Source organism: Hibiscus syriacus, unplaced genomic scaffold, assembly GCF_006381635.1.
Source record: "Hibiscus syriacus cultivar Baekdansim isolate YM2019G1 unplaced genomic scaffold, ASM638163v2 tig00112407_pilon, whole genome shotgun sequence".
Lineage (NCBI taxonomy): Eukaryota > Viridiplantae > Streptophyta > Magnoliopsida > Malvales > Malvaceae > Hibiscus > Hibiscus syriacus.
Genome location: NW_024063324.1, coordinates 197,846 through 207,762, shown reverse-complemented (window position 1 = coordinate 207,762; position 9,917 = coordinate 197,846). Strand labels below are relative to the sequence as shown.

Sequence of the window (9,917 nt, the reverse complement as noted above, 5' to 3'; positions counted from 1 at the left end):
CAAAACATAATATGAAATAAAATAAAAATATTTACTATACATATATATATAAATATATTATTGTTTTAAAAAAGGTAACATAATATATATATTACATAGTACATCTATGCATATAATTTACAAAATGGATTTAAATATAATAAATGTAAATATGATAGATTAGAAAATATATGACGCGATTAATTCACTCACCCAAATGCATCGAGGACGGGCTACAAGACCAACAATTTTAGGCCCGAGTACTAAAGATTCATCGGGTCAATTTCTTAGTGCGCAATCCAAAATCAGATCACTAGCCTAGTTATTCAATGCCAAGAAGGCCAATCACCATGAAAAGGGCCTCTTTTTCTTTGGCGTTCTCTTTTCTCTGTCTTGAAGAAGAAGAAATGAAGAAAACCACTCTTAAAATAACAATCCAGGGAAGGAAAAACAGAGGGGGGAAATCAAGTTTCTTAGTGGAAGCAAATAGCAAATAGCAAATAGCAAATCGGGACGGTTTTTAGGGAAAAATGTTCAGGAACCAGTACGATACCGACGTCACTACATGGAGCCCGGCGGGGCGGTTGTTCCAAGTGGAGTACGCCATGGAGGCCGTTAAGCAAGGCTCAGCAGCGATCGGACTCCGATCCAGGACCCATATTGTATTGGGCTGTGTCAACAAGGCTAACTCCGAGTTGTCTTCTCACCAGAAGAAGATCTTCAAAGTGGACGACCACATCGGCGTCGCCATCGCCGGTCTCACTGCCGACGGCCGCGTCCTCTCTCGGTATATGCGAAACGAGTGTATCAACTACAGCTTCACGTACGAGTCACCGCTTCCTGTGGGCCGACTCGTCGTCCAACTCGCCGATAAAGCCCAGGTCTTTAATCTCTCAATCAAATCTCCATTCTTTAGAGTAGTTTAACTTGGTGGTCTTGATTTAGGGCTTTTTAGAAATGGTAAATTCTTTGAGGTTTTAAGCCTTAATTGGGTCTGCACTCTGCTGAAGTCTTGGCAAGTGTGAGGTTTTTGAGTATTGATTTGGAACAAATGATCCTTCAAATTCCAAAATAGTTATTGACTTCCATGGAAGGCTATGATATGAAAGAATGATAAATTAAGTAATTAAGTAATAGCATTACCCAATTGCATTATTGCTGAAGTGGCAGATGTTTAACCATGTAAAATGATAACCGAATGTCCAATACGGAGTAGAATAAAATGAAATGGATAATGACGATTAATATTATGCAAATAACAAATGTTTACAACTGAGGAATTTCAATCTTGTAGTTTTTGTATTCCGTAATTGAGTTAGCGATAATTGAATGTTGTGGATAAGAGTTGAGTGTATCTGCCATCAAGTGATCTGTGCAAAAAAGCTTATATTTTCTCTTCTTAATGACCAAAAACTTCATTGTACAAAGCTTGTTAGAGAAACAAAAAGTATGGTTTGAAAAAGAATGTTGTTATGAGTGCCTGCCAATGACTTTTAATTGAATATCATCTTTGTGCTTATGTTTAAAGTGCTGGTGTTATGTGATCAAGTAGCATTTAACTAGAACTCATAACAACATAGTATGGATTGTGTATACTCTGTTGATGTTAGAGAAGATATTGTTAGTGCTATTGCATTAAATGATGTGAAGTCTTTGAGGTTCATTGTAGTTAGCTACAGTAAGTTTGATATATGATCTCTGTTTTCTGATGCCACTTTGATAGTTACTTGAAAGTCTTTTGAAGTTGCTCTTTTTGTTTCTTTTCTTTACCGTTTTCTGCTCATTTAATTCACTGTCCAAATTTTGTAGATCTGCTAAAAGTAATAGGAACATTTTCTTGAGTCAGTTACATATTTGAATGTCTAATATTATTCGTATATCTTCATTTCTGACATTATGTAGCGAACTTCTATTTTCTGGTGCTTAATTTGTAACCCCAATTTAAAACTCTTTTCTTGTGGAAAACAGAACCTACTGGGTTTCTTGAAAGTTGAACCATCTCCTTTCAGAACTAGCACAATACTGTTATTTGTTTCTGTAATTGAAAAGGGGAAAATGCTTGTGTTTTTGGTACCAGGTCTGCACCCAACGCTCTTGGAAACGTCCTTATGGTGTGGGTTTGTTGGTAGCTGGCTTGGATGAATCTGGAGCTCATCTCTATTATAACTGCCCAAGTGGAAATTACTTCGAGTATCAGGCTTTTTCCATCGGATCACGCTCGCAAGCTGCAAAGACATACTTGGAACGCAGGTTTGAGAATTTTACAGATGCATGCGGAATGATCTGGTCAAGGATGCTCTTATGGCAATAAGGGAGACCATGCAAGGAGAAACCCTAAAAAGCTCTGTTTGTACAATTGCTGTGGTAGGGGTTGGAGAGCCGTTCCATATTTTGGATCAGGGAACTGTGCAACAAATGATTGATTCCTTCGAGATTGTGGGAGAGCAAGAAGGTCCTGCTGCCGAGCCTGATGCCGCTGCAGGACAGGACGCATCAGCTGAGCCTGAACCTGAGCAGGGTGCTGCTGCTGGCGAAGGCGTTGCCCCAATGGATATTTGAGGATGGAAGAAGTAGCGTCCCGTCCTTCTAGATGAGTTTTTCTAGCTTCTGCTTGGAAATTTGGGTCAGTCACTGTAGACATTGTTGTGCTGGATGTTTCCTTCTTTCTTATGCAAGATTATCTTTTACCCATTGGTGCAAAAATGCATGCTAGCCCGAGCTGAAACTTAAAAGTATATTTACATTTATACTCAAGATAGTCTTATTTAAGCTTGACTTATTTAAGTGTGACTGCCATTTGAATTATGAACAACTTTAGGTTCAATTCTGAATCAGTTCCTACCGCGTTATCAACCTCGATCATCAATGGAAGCGTGTAGTTGAAAAAATTGTTGCATCAAAGATACACCTCCAAACATCTGTATGGTGATTCGGTTTGGGGATGGCATACAGAGTTCATGCATATTTCTGATCCTTGCGATTTGTCATTTCCTTCGAAAATAATCTTTGAGTGCAAATGTGAAACACTTGGTTATCATTTCCAAAGTCTTTTTGTCTCCAAGAAGATTGCTCCCTACTTGAAAAGAAAAAAAAAACTTTATTTTCAACCTTTGAAATGGGTATTTGGAAGTATTATTATGTGAATTTTACATATTTATTGAAGTGTATTTTTAAAATTAATAATAAACATTTTGTATATTAAATTAGAAATTTGATTGAAATGCATTTCCTTGGATTTTATAGGAATAAATTCTATTGAAATTTTACTTTATCTATGCCCAGTAATAACAAATTAATTCCTATGAGAAAAATGAAAACTAAATAACAGGCGCATAATATCTCATGTGGCGTATTATTATGTAATTGTTATAACAGGCGTATCAAGTAGTAATGCTTTTTATTTACTTATAGGCATTATCTTTAAATGTATTAATTACTTTAGTGGAAAATCAGGTACACGGGTTTCGTGGTGTAGTTGGTTATCACGTCAGTCTAACACACTGAAGGTCTCCGGTTCGAGTCCGGGCGAAGCCAATATTTTTTATTAGGTGTAAGTGGGAGATATCGGTTTTTTGTCGCGAACATTCTTGCTTCTTTCGTTGAAATCTGCGCCTTTGTTGACCATGTTGAGTATCACTGGAATACTCAGCTCCCACTGGCCCGAGTTTAGCGATATATTCAGATCCTTTTTTGGAAAATAAAAGCTCAAAGTTATTGTACTTGCACAGTTATTTTCTCCACATGATATTGGCTTTGTGGATGGGGCAAAAGAAAGGGTACTCGTGAAGCAGGCAGCAGGGGAAGCTCCTTTTCAACCCTTGGCAACTCAATATTTGGGGTTTTAAAACTATTTTAAGTTGTCAATTATCTGGTGGTTGGTTGTATATAAACTTAGTGCAGAGGAAAATTGACTTGGTGGAGATGATGTCGAAATGCCAGATGGAATGGCTTAATCATTGCACACACGTCTTGGATAACAACTCCCTACCAACAGTAATCTCCATGAGTTTTTTCCTTTTTGTTTCTTCTCGACTTCGATTAGTTGAGCTAAAGAATATTACAATTTGAATATTCGAGTTATTGATTAATACAAGTTTTATATTAGTATTGCTCCTTAAACATGGCCAGCTAATCGTTGAAGTTTTTTCTGCCTGGCATTTCTCTCCCTCTCCAAAACCTTAGGCATTAAAGCGCTCTAACAAGCAAAAACCGAATCATTTTTCATATAGAGAGAAGAAAAAAATGGGTGATAGAATCTTTGTGGTGATATTCTTCTTCTGGGCGGCTCTCACCATTATCACCCCCACACTTGTTCTCTTGTCAGAATCCTCCAAACCCTTTTTGGATACCAATGGTAAGAACTTAAAATCTCACTTCTTTTAGTGTTTTGTCTCTGAATGTTTTGCTTAACAATTTGCAGGTCAGACAAGTGAGGGAATCAAGGATAGGAGAATGATTGGATATGGAGTGAAAAGATTAAGCAATTCAAGCACATCTTCGATTCAAATGAAGGCGTCAATCGACCACAACTGGAGCTGGCATCAACAACTTGAAAGCTTAGTCAGCAGAGTATTTCAAAAAGCAAAGGGACTGTTGATCAGTACCGGCTAAATTCAACCATAAGCCTTCCAGGCAAGCGTACGTTTCAATCCCACAAGATCATCAGGTTTATGTTTGTCGAGTCATTGCTGTAAAAGAATAAGAGAAAGCAAAATTTCAGATATCTTGACATTGTATACCAAAAACAAGAATTACATACAGTAGGATTTGTTATATATGTCAGAGTTGGATTAGTTCAGAGGTTTCAGGCTTTGATTGTCTCCTGAATATGACACACATCATTTTTATGAGAGTTGAAAAAGAGGATGTTTTACATTGACAGCAACATCTTCAAATTGTCCTAGTGTGAATTGTCTAAGCTTGAGAGAATAAGGTTAGTTGAGGATGCTGACAGATGATGATTTGTTAGCTCTAACTAATGATTCCAATAATAAGTTGTGGAGATATATATATATTGTTGTTAACCAGATATATCCAGGCCACAGGCTTTCAACAACTACAAACATGCCTATTATCTTGAAAATTTTAAATTTTATATAATTTATTTCTCTTAAAATTTTATAAATTTATTATTTGAAAATTTATAAGTCGACTCTTAACCTAAAATCCGAGTCCATCTGAGACCAAGAATCTTATTGCAATTGCAAGGTTTATTATTTTGTTCCATACAAGGCTAGGTTATTTGTTATTGCAATTGTTTTATCAAAACAAGCCTATGAATTCTGCACTGGGAGATGGTTTTCACACAATTTTCGGACCTTAAATATAGTGCTCAAACATACGTAAGTATTATTATCAAATTGGTTAAATAATGAGTTTGGAGAAAATATTTTCTCTTATAAAAGGTGTTATTTTTTTCTTCTAGTGTGAATATTATAGTCTCACTGAAAGACACCCGAATCATCTAGCAACTTATGAAAGATTGTCCAAAAGAGTCGACAACTGCTTCAAACTGATTGTATACCCTTAAACTACGTCTTCCCGAAAGATGTCGTATTTTCCATAAGTCTTTCAGAAGTTGTCGAGTCTTCTAAACGTTTTCGAAAATCGTCAAACGATCTGAACGTCTTTCATGGATACTACAACATTTATGCTAAATAAAAAAACATTTTAGATTCTAAAACATTATTTGACAGACTGTGCCGTCAATAATACAACAACAACAACAACAAAACCCTATTCCCATATAATGGGGTAAGGGGAGGTATGGTAGTATGCTGCCCCCAACGCCAGGTTGAGAGCAGCTTCCGTGGAAGACCTTCGGCAATGAGCAAATTAAAAATAAAGATAAAATACAATGCATGTATAAATAAATAAATAAATACATAGTTGAACAGTCTTCATATGCATTCTTCATATGCACGTCTGTAATGGGAAGTAATCCCTGCAAATAAATCCCTGTGTAAAAATATCTGCATATAGGCAGAAACGTAACACCGGCTAAATTTAAAAAGAGGAAAAATGAAGAGAAGAATACACAGAAGTTAGCGATAGCAAGCTACAAGAAGGAAATGTAGTCAAATGGGTTAAAACCTAAACTATCAAATGGGTTAAAACCTAAACTAAGGCAACACTACTCCGCTACCCTAGTTCTAAGCCTTCATAAATTCCAATGACAGAAACGTATAAAAAGTAGAAGTCATGGAAATTACTACAACGACATTAAAAGAAGACAGAGATGCTACACCCTATGGCTGTGACCCACACTACTCGGCTACCCTAGTCTTAAGTCTCCCTACTTTCCTATCAGAGGTCATGTCCTCGGTAAGGGCTAAATCCTTCAAATCAGATCTCAAGCAGTCTACCCACTTCCTCCTTGGTCTTTCTCTCCTCCTGGCACCGTCGGCTGCAATCGACTCTACCCTCCTGATCACATCCGACGGTTGTCGCCTAAGGACATGCCCAAACCACCGTAGTCTTCCCTCCCTCAATTTTTCGGATACGGGAACCACCCCCAAGGACATCCTAATTGCAGAGTTTGGTGTCATGTCCCACAGAGTCTTACCACGTGCCCATCGAAGCATTCTCATTTCTGCTGCCTCCATCCTCCTTACGTGATCCTTCTTGATTGCCCAACATTCTGATCCATACAACAGCGCTGGTCTTATTGCCATTCTATAAAATTTTCCCTTAAGTTTTAGAGGCACATTCTTGTCACACAAAACTCCAGTAGCAGCCCTCCACTTTAGCCATCCCGCCTTTATACGGTCTGTAACGTCATCATCTACACCCCCATCTTTATGAATCATAGACCCTAGGTAATTGAAACAATCCTTTGAGGGGGAACGTGTCCTTCTATGCATATTTCTACATCTTCAACGTTTTGGTTCCCACTGAAGTTTGAACATAAATACTCTGTCTTTTCAATATTGATCCTTAGACCTTTTTCTTCCAAAGCAATCTTCCAGGTAGCCAGTCTACTATTCAGCTCAGTTTTTGTTTCAGCAACTAGGACAATGTCGTTAGCGAAAAGCATACACCATGGAACACCGTCTGGAGTCGCACAATAGATGTCATCCATAATCAAGGCGAAGATGTAAGGGCTAAGAGATAACCCCTGGTGGAGTCCGATTTCCACCGGGAATGCCTCAGTGTCGCCAACTGTAGTCCTGACGTATGTAGTAGATCTACAGTACATATCACGAATCGCCCAGATATATGCAGTTGAGATCCGTCTCGTTTCCAAGGTCTTCCAGATCGTATCGCGGGGGACGCTATCATATGCCTTCTCGAGGTTAATGAACACCATGTGAAGATCTCTATTTTTTCCCCTATATTTCTCCATAAGCCGTTAATAATACTATTATGTATTGTATTTGATGACATTGTTTGGAAAGGAAGTTAGACACATGAGTTGTAATTTCATTTAAATGCAATTAGATCAAAGTTAGGCTTTTATGTCACATCATAAATATGGGGTTAGAAGTTTTATAAATAAAGAGTAACTGATTAAGCGGAATTCAAATTGTGGAGAACTTAATTGAAGTATGTGAAGTTTGAAGGGCCAAATTGAAATAATACTTTACAAGGCTTAATTATTATAAACTAAAAGTTTTAGGACTCAAATGTATATGCATAATATTAATTAAGGATTGAATTGGATAATTACAAAGTTAAGAGATCCAATTAAAAGGATATTGGAACTGTATGTGAAGTTTGAAGGGCCAAATTGAAATAATACTTTACAAGGCTTAATTATTATAAACTAAAAGTTTTAGGACTCAAATGTATATGCATAATATTAATTAAGGATTGAATTGGATAATTACAAAGTTAAGAGATCCAATTAAAAGGATATTGGAACTAGTAGATCAAATTGAACAAATTCGAAGTCCAATATCCAAATTAGAAACAATATGGATTGAAATGAACACATAGAAAGATTTGGAGCCAAATTCGTGGAACCTATAAAGTTTAGGGTCATACATTGTAATTATACCATTAAATCATTAGTTGAAGCCTTTGCTGCTGCTTTCCCGCGTTCTTCCCCAACCTTCTTCCTTGTAGGCCCTTTCCTTGGGCTTTAATGGTGCTGAAGGATCTCAAAAAAAAAAAAAAAAATGGTGCTGAAGGGGTTTCTGTAGTTGCGCCAGTAGAGCAATTTGAAGGCTTTACTGCAACACCAAATTGATCATTTTAAGAAATAATCGAGATTCTTAAGGTAAGATTGTATCATGTCTTGTCTGGCAGGGACAGCATCTGGTGTTTCTCCATTGTTGCCTTCATAATTACTTACGTTCCGTGTTCTTTTCTTAAAAGTCATACATACCATGTTCCATCTTTCTAATCCATGGAAGATAATGGGAGGCAGAAAAGGAAAAGAACCCCAAAAAAGCGCATTGAATCTATAGCAGACAAAGTTTTCCTTTGTTTAGTTAATCACATTCCTCAGAATATAAATTTCAAGGCAATATTCTTGGTTAGAAAAGGACAAGACAAGGTCCCTAGCTTCATTCTCAATTGTCAAAAGGAACTTCCATTGTACCAACAGAAGCTGCTCTTCTAAGGTATGCAATTCTGCATTAATTTATAACGTAAAGTCTATAATTGTACATCTGATAATCATTGATTTACAGTGGCAATATGATGCAAGGACTAAGATCATGCTGGCAAGAAAAGATTAAAGTAGCAATTCTAAGAAATTCAGGAGGCAATAATAACAGTAAAAGCATGTTGTCACGCATGAGATGTGTCACCGTCATTTCGTCTCATCGAGTTATGGAAATGTAAGAGAAGGGATTAGACTTAGAGAACATCACCGTAGCAGATGTACAGCTGAAAAGAGACCGACACCATCGGTCTTGGCTTTTGTGTCACGTCAATGACAATGTTGATGATGCCATGAAGAATGTATCTGGTCTTCTCTGGTCTGGAAAATACCGTTATTAAAAAAGAGAAGCAAAATTTTGCAGATGGCACAACATTACATTGGGTCACTGGTCGTGTTAAAACCTGAAGATCAGTAACCTATTGCAGGAATCATCACAGAAAGAGGTAAAAAAGTGGTTAATTTTGTAAACTACCTGAGTAAGATCATCTCAGTACAAAATTTTCTTTCCATCTTTTGAGACTGTTTTGTTAATTTGGTAGACTACCTGACGAAGATCATTGGACGAGGAAGATAATCTAAATACACCAGAGTGGGGGAAATCATGACTGATGAGGTGTTTTCTCTCCTTCCAAACACTTGATTTTCTTTCTTTGTTTATTCATTTTCTTCCCATCATTAAACCTGCCATTTGTGAAACAGAAGAAGCTAATTACAGTGAAATCTGATACAAGCATTCTTCAAGCAATGCAACTCATGATAGGTAAATAATGCGTATTGCATTGCATGGTGGTGATTTATGCAAGTCTGAACTCAGTTTCCCCTTGATTTATGGCATAAACTATCCCTTAATAATGGTCCCAGTCTCAGACAATCACATACGGCATGTCCGGGCAGTGGTGGAACAACAAAATGAAGAACTGAAGCGACTCAACGACTTCATTAAAGGGGATTACTACTAGAGTTACACTTCCATTAAAGTCGAAAATTGTATTATACTCAATCTGGAAGATAGTTCATGTACATTAATTTGAAATAATTTTATCCAACCATTTAATTTCACGTTTTAAGCCAAATCATTAACACAGATAAAATACGACTATAACTTGGAGTTTAATTCTTATATTTTTAGAAAATTCTACATCAATCTACTAATAAAATCAATTAACTATAAGAGTATTTAGTGACTTAAAGCGATTGTAAGGAGATCAAATTATGCCATAAATTGAAGTAATTGACGTTGAAGTTTACAATCAGTGACCATCAACCTTATGACTGACATTAGGGGCGTAAATGAACATTACGTTTGATGAATTGTTCTTATATTAAA

General features: G+C 36.8%; 1 non-coding gene and 2 pseudogenes across 1 annotated transcript; all 3 read left to right on the top strand.

Annotated features, from left to right (window-relative positions):
• The first annotated feature begins 365 nt into the window (after nucleotides 1-365).
• LOC120179178 lies at nucleotides 366-2,731 on the top strand (annotated as a pseudogene).
• Nucleotides 2,732-3,439: 708 nt separating this feature from the next.
• Nucleotides 3,440-3,513, top strand: TRNAV-AAC. The gene has a single exon. It is a non-coding gene; the product is annotated as a tRNA-Val (tRNA).
• A 4,816-nt stretch (nucleotides 3,514-8,329) lies between these two features.
• LOC120179188 lies at nucleotides 8,330-9,549 on the top strand (annotated as a pseudogene).
• Nucleotides 9,550-9,917: the final 368 nt, after the last annotated feature.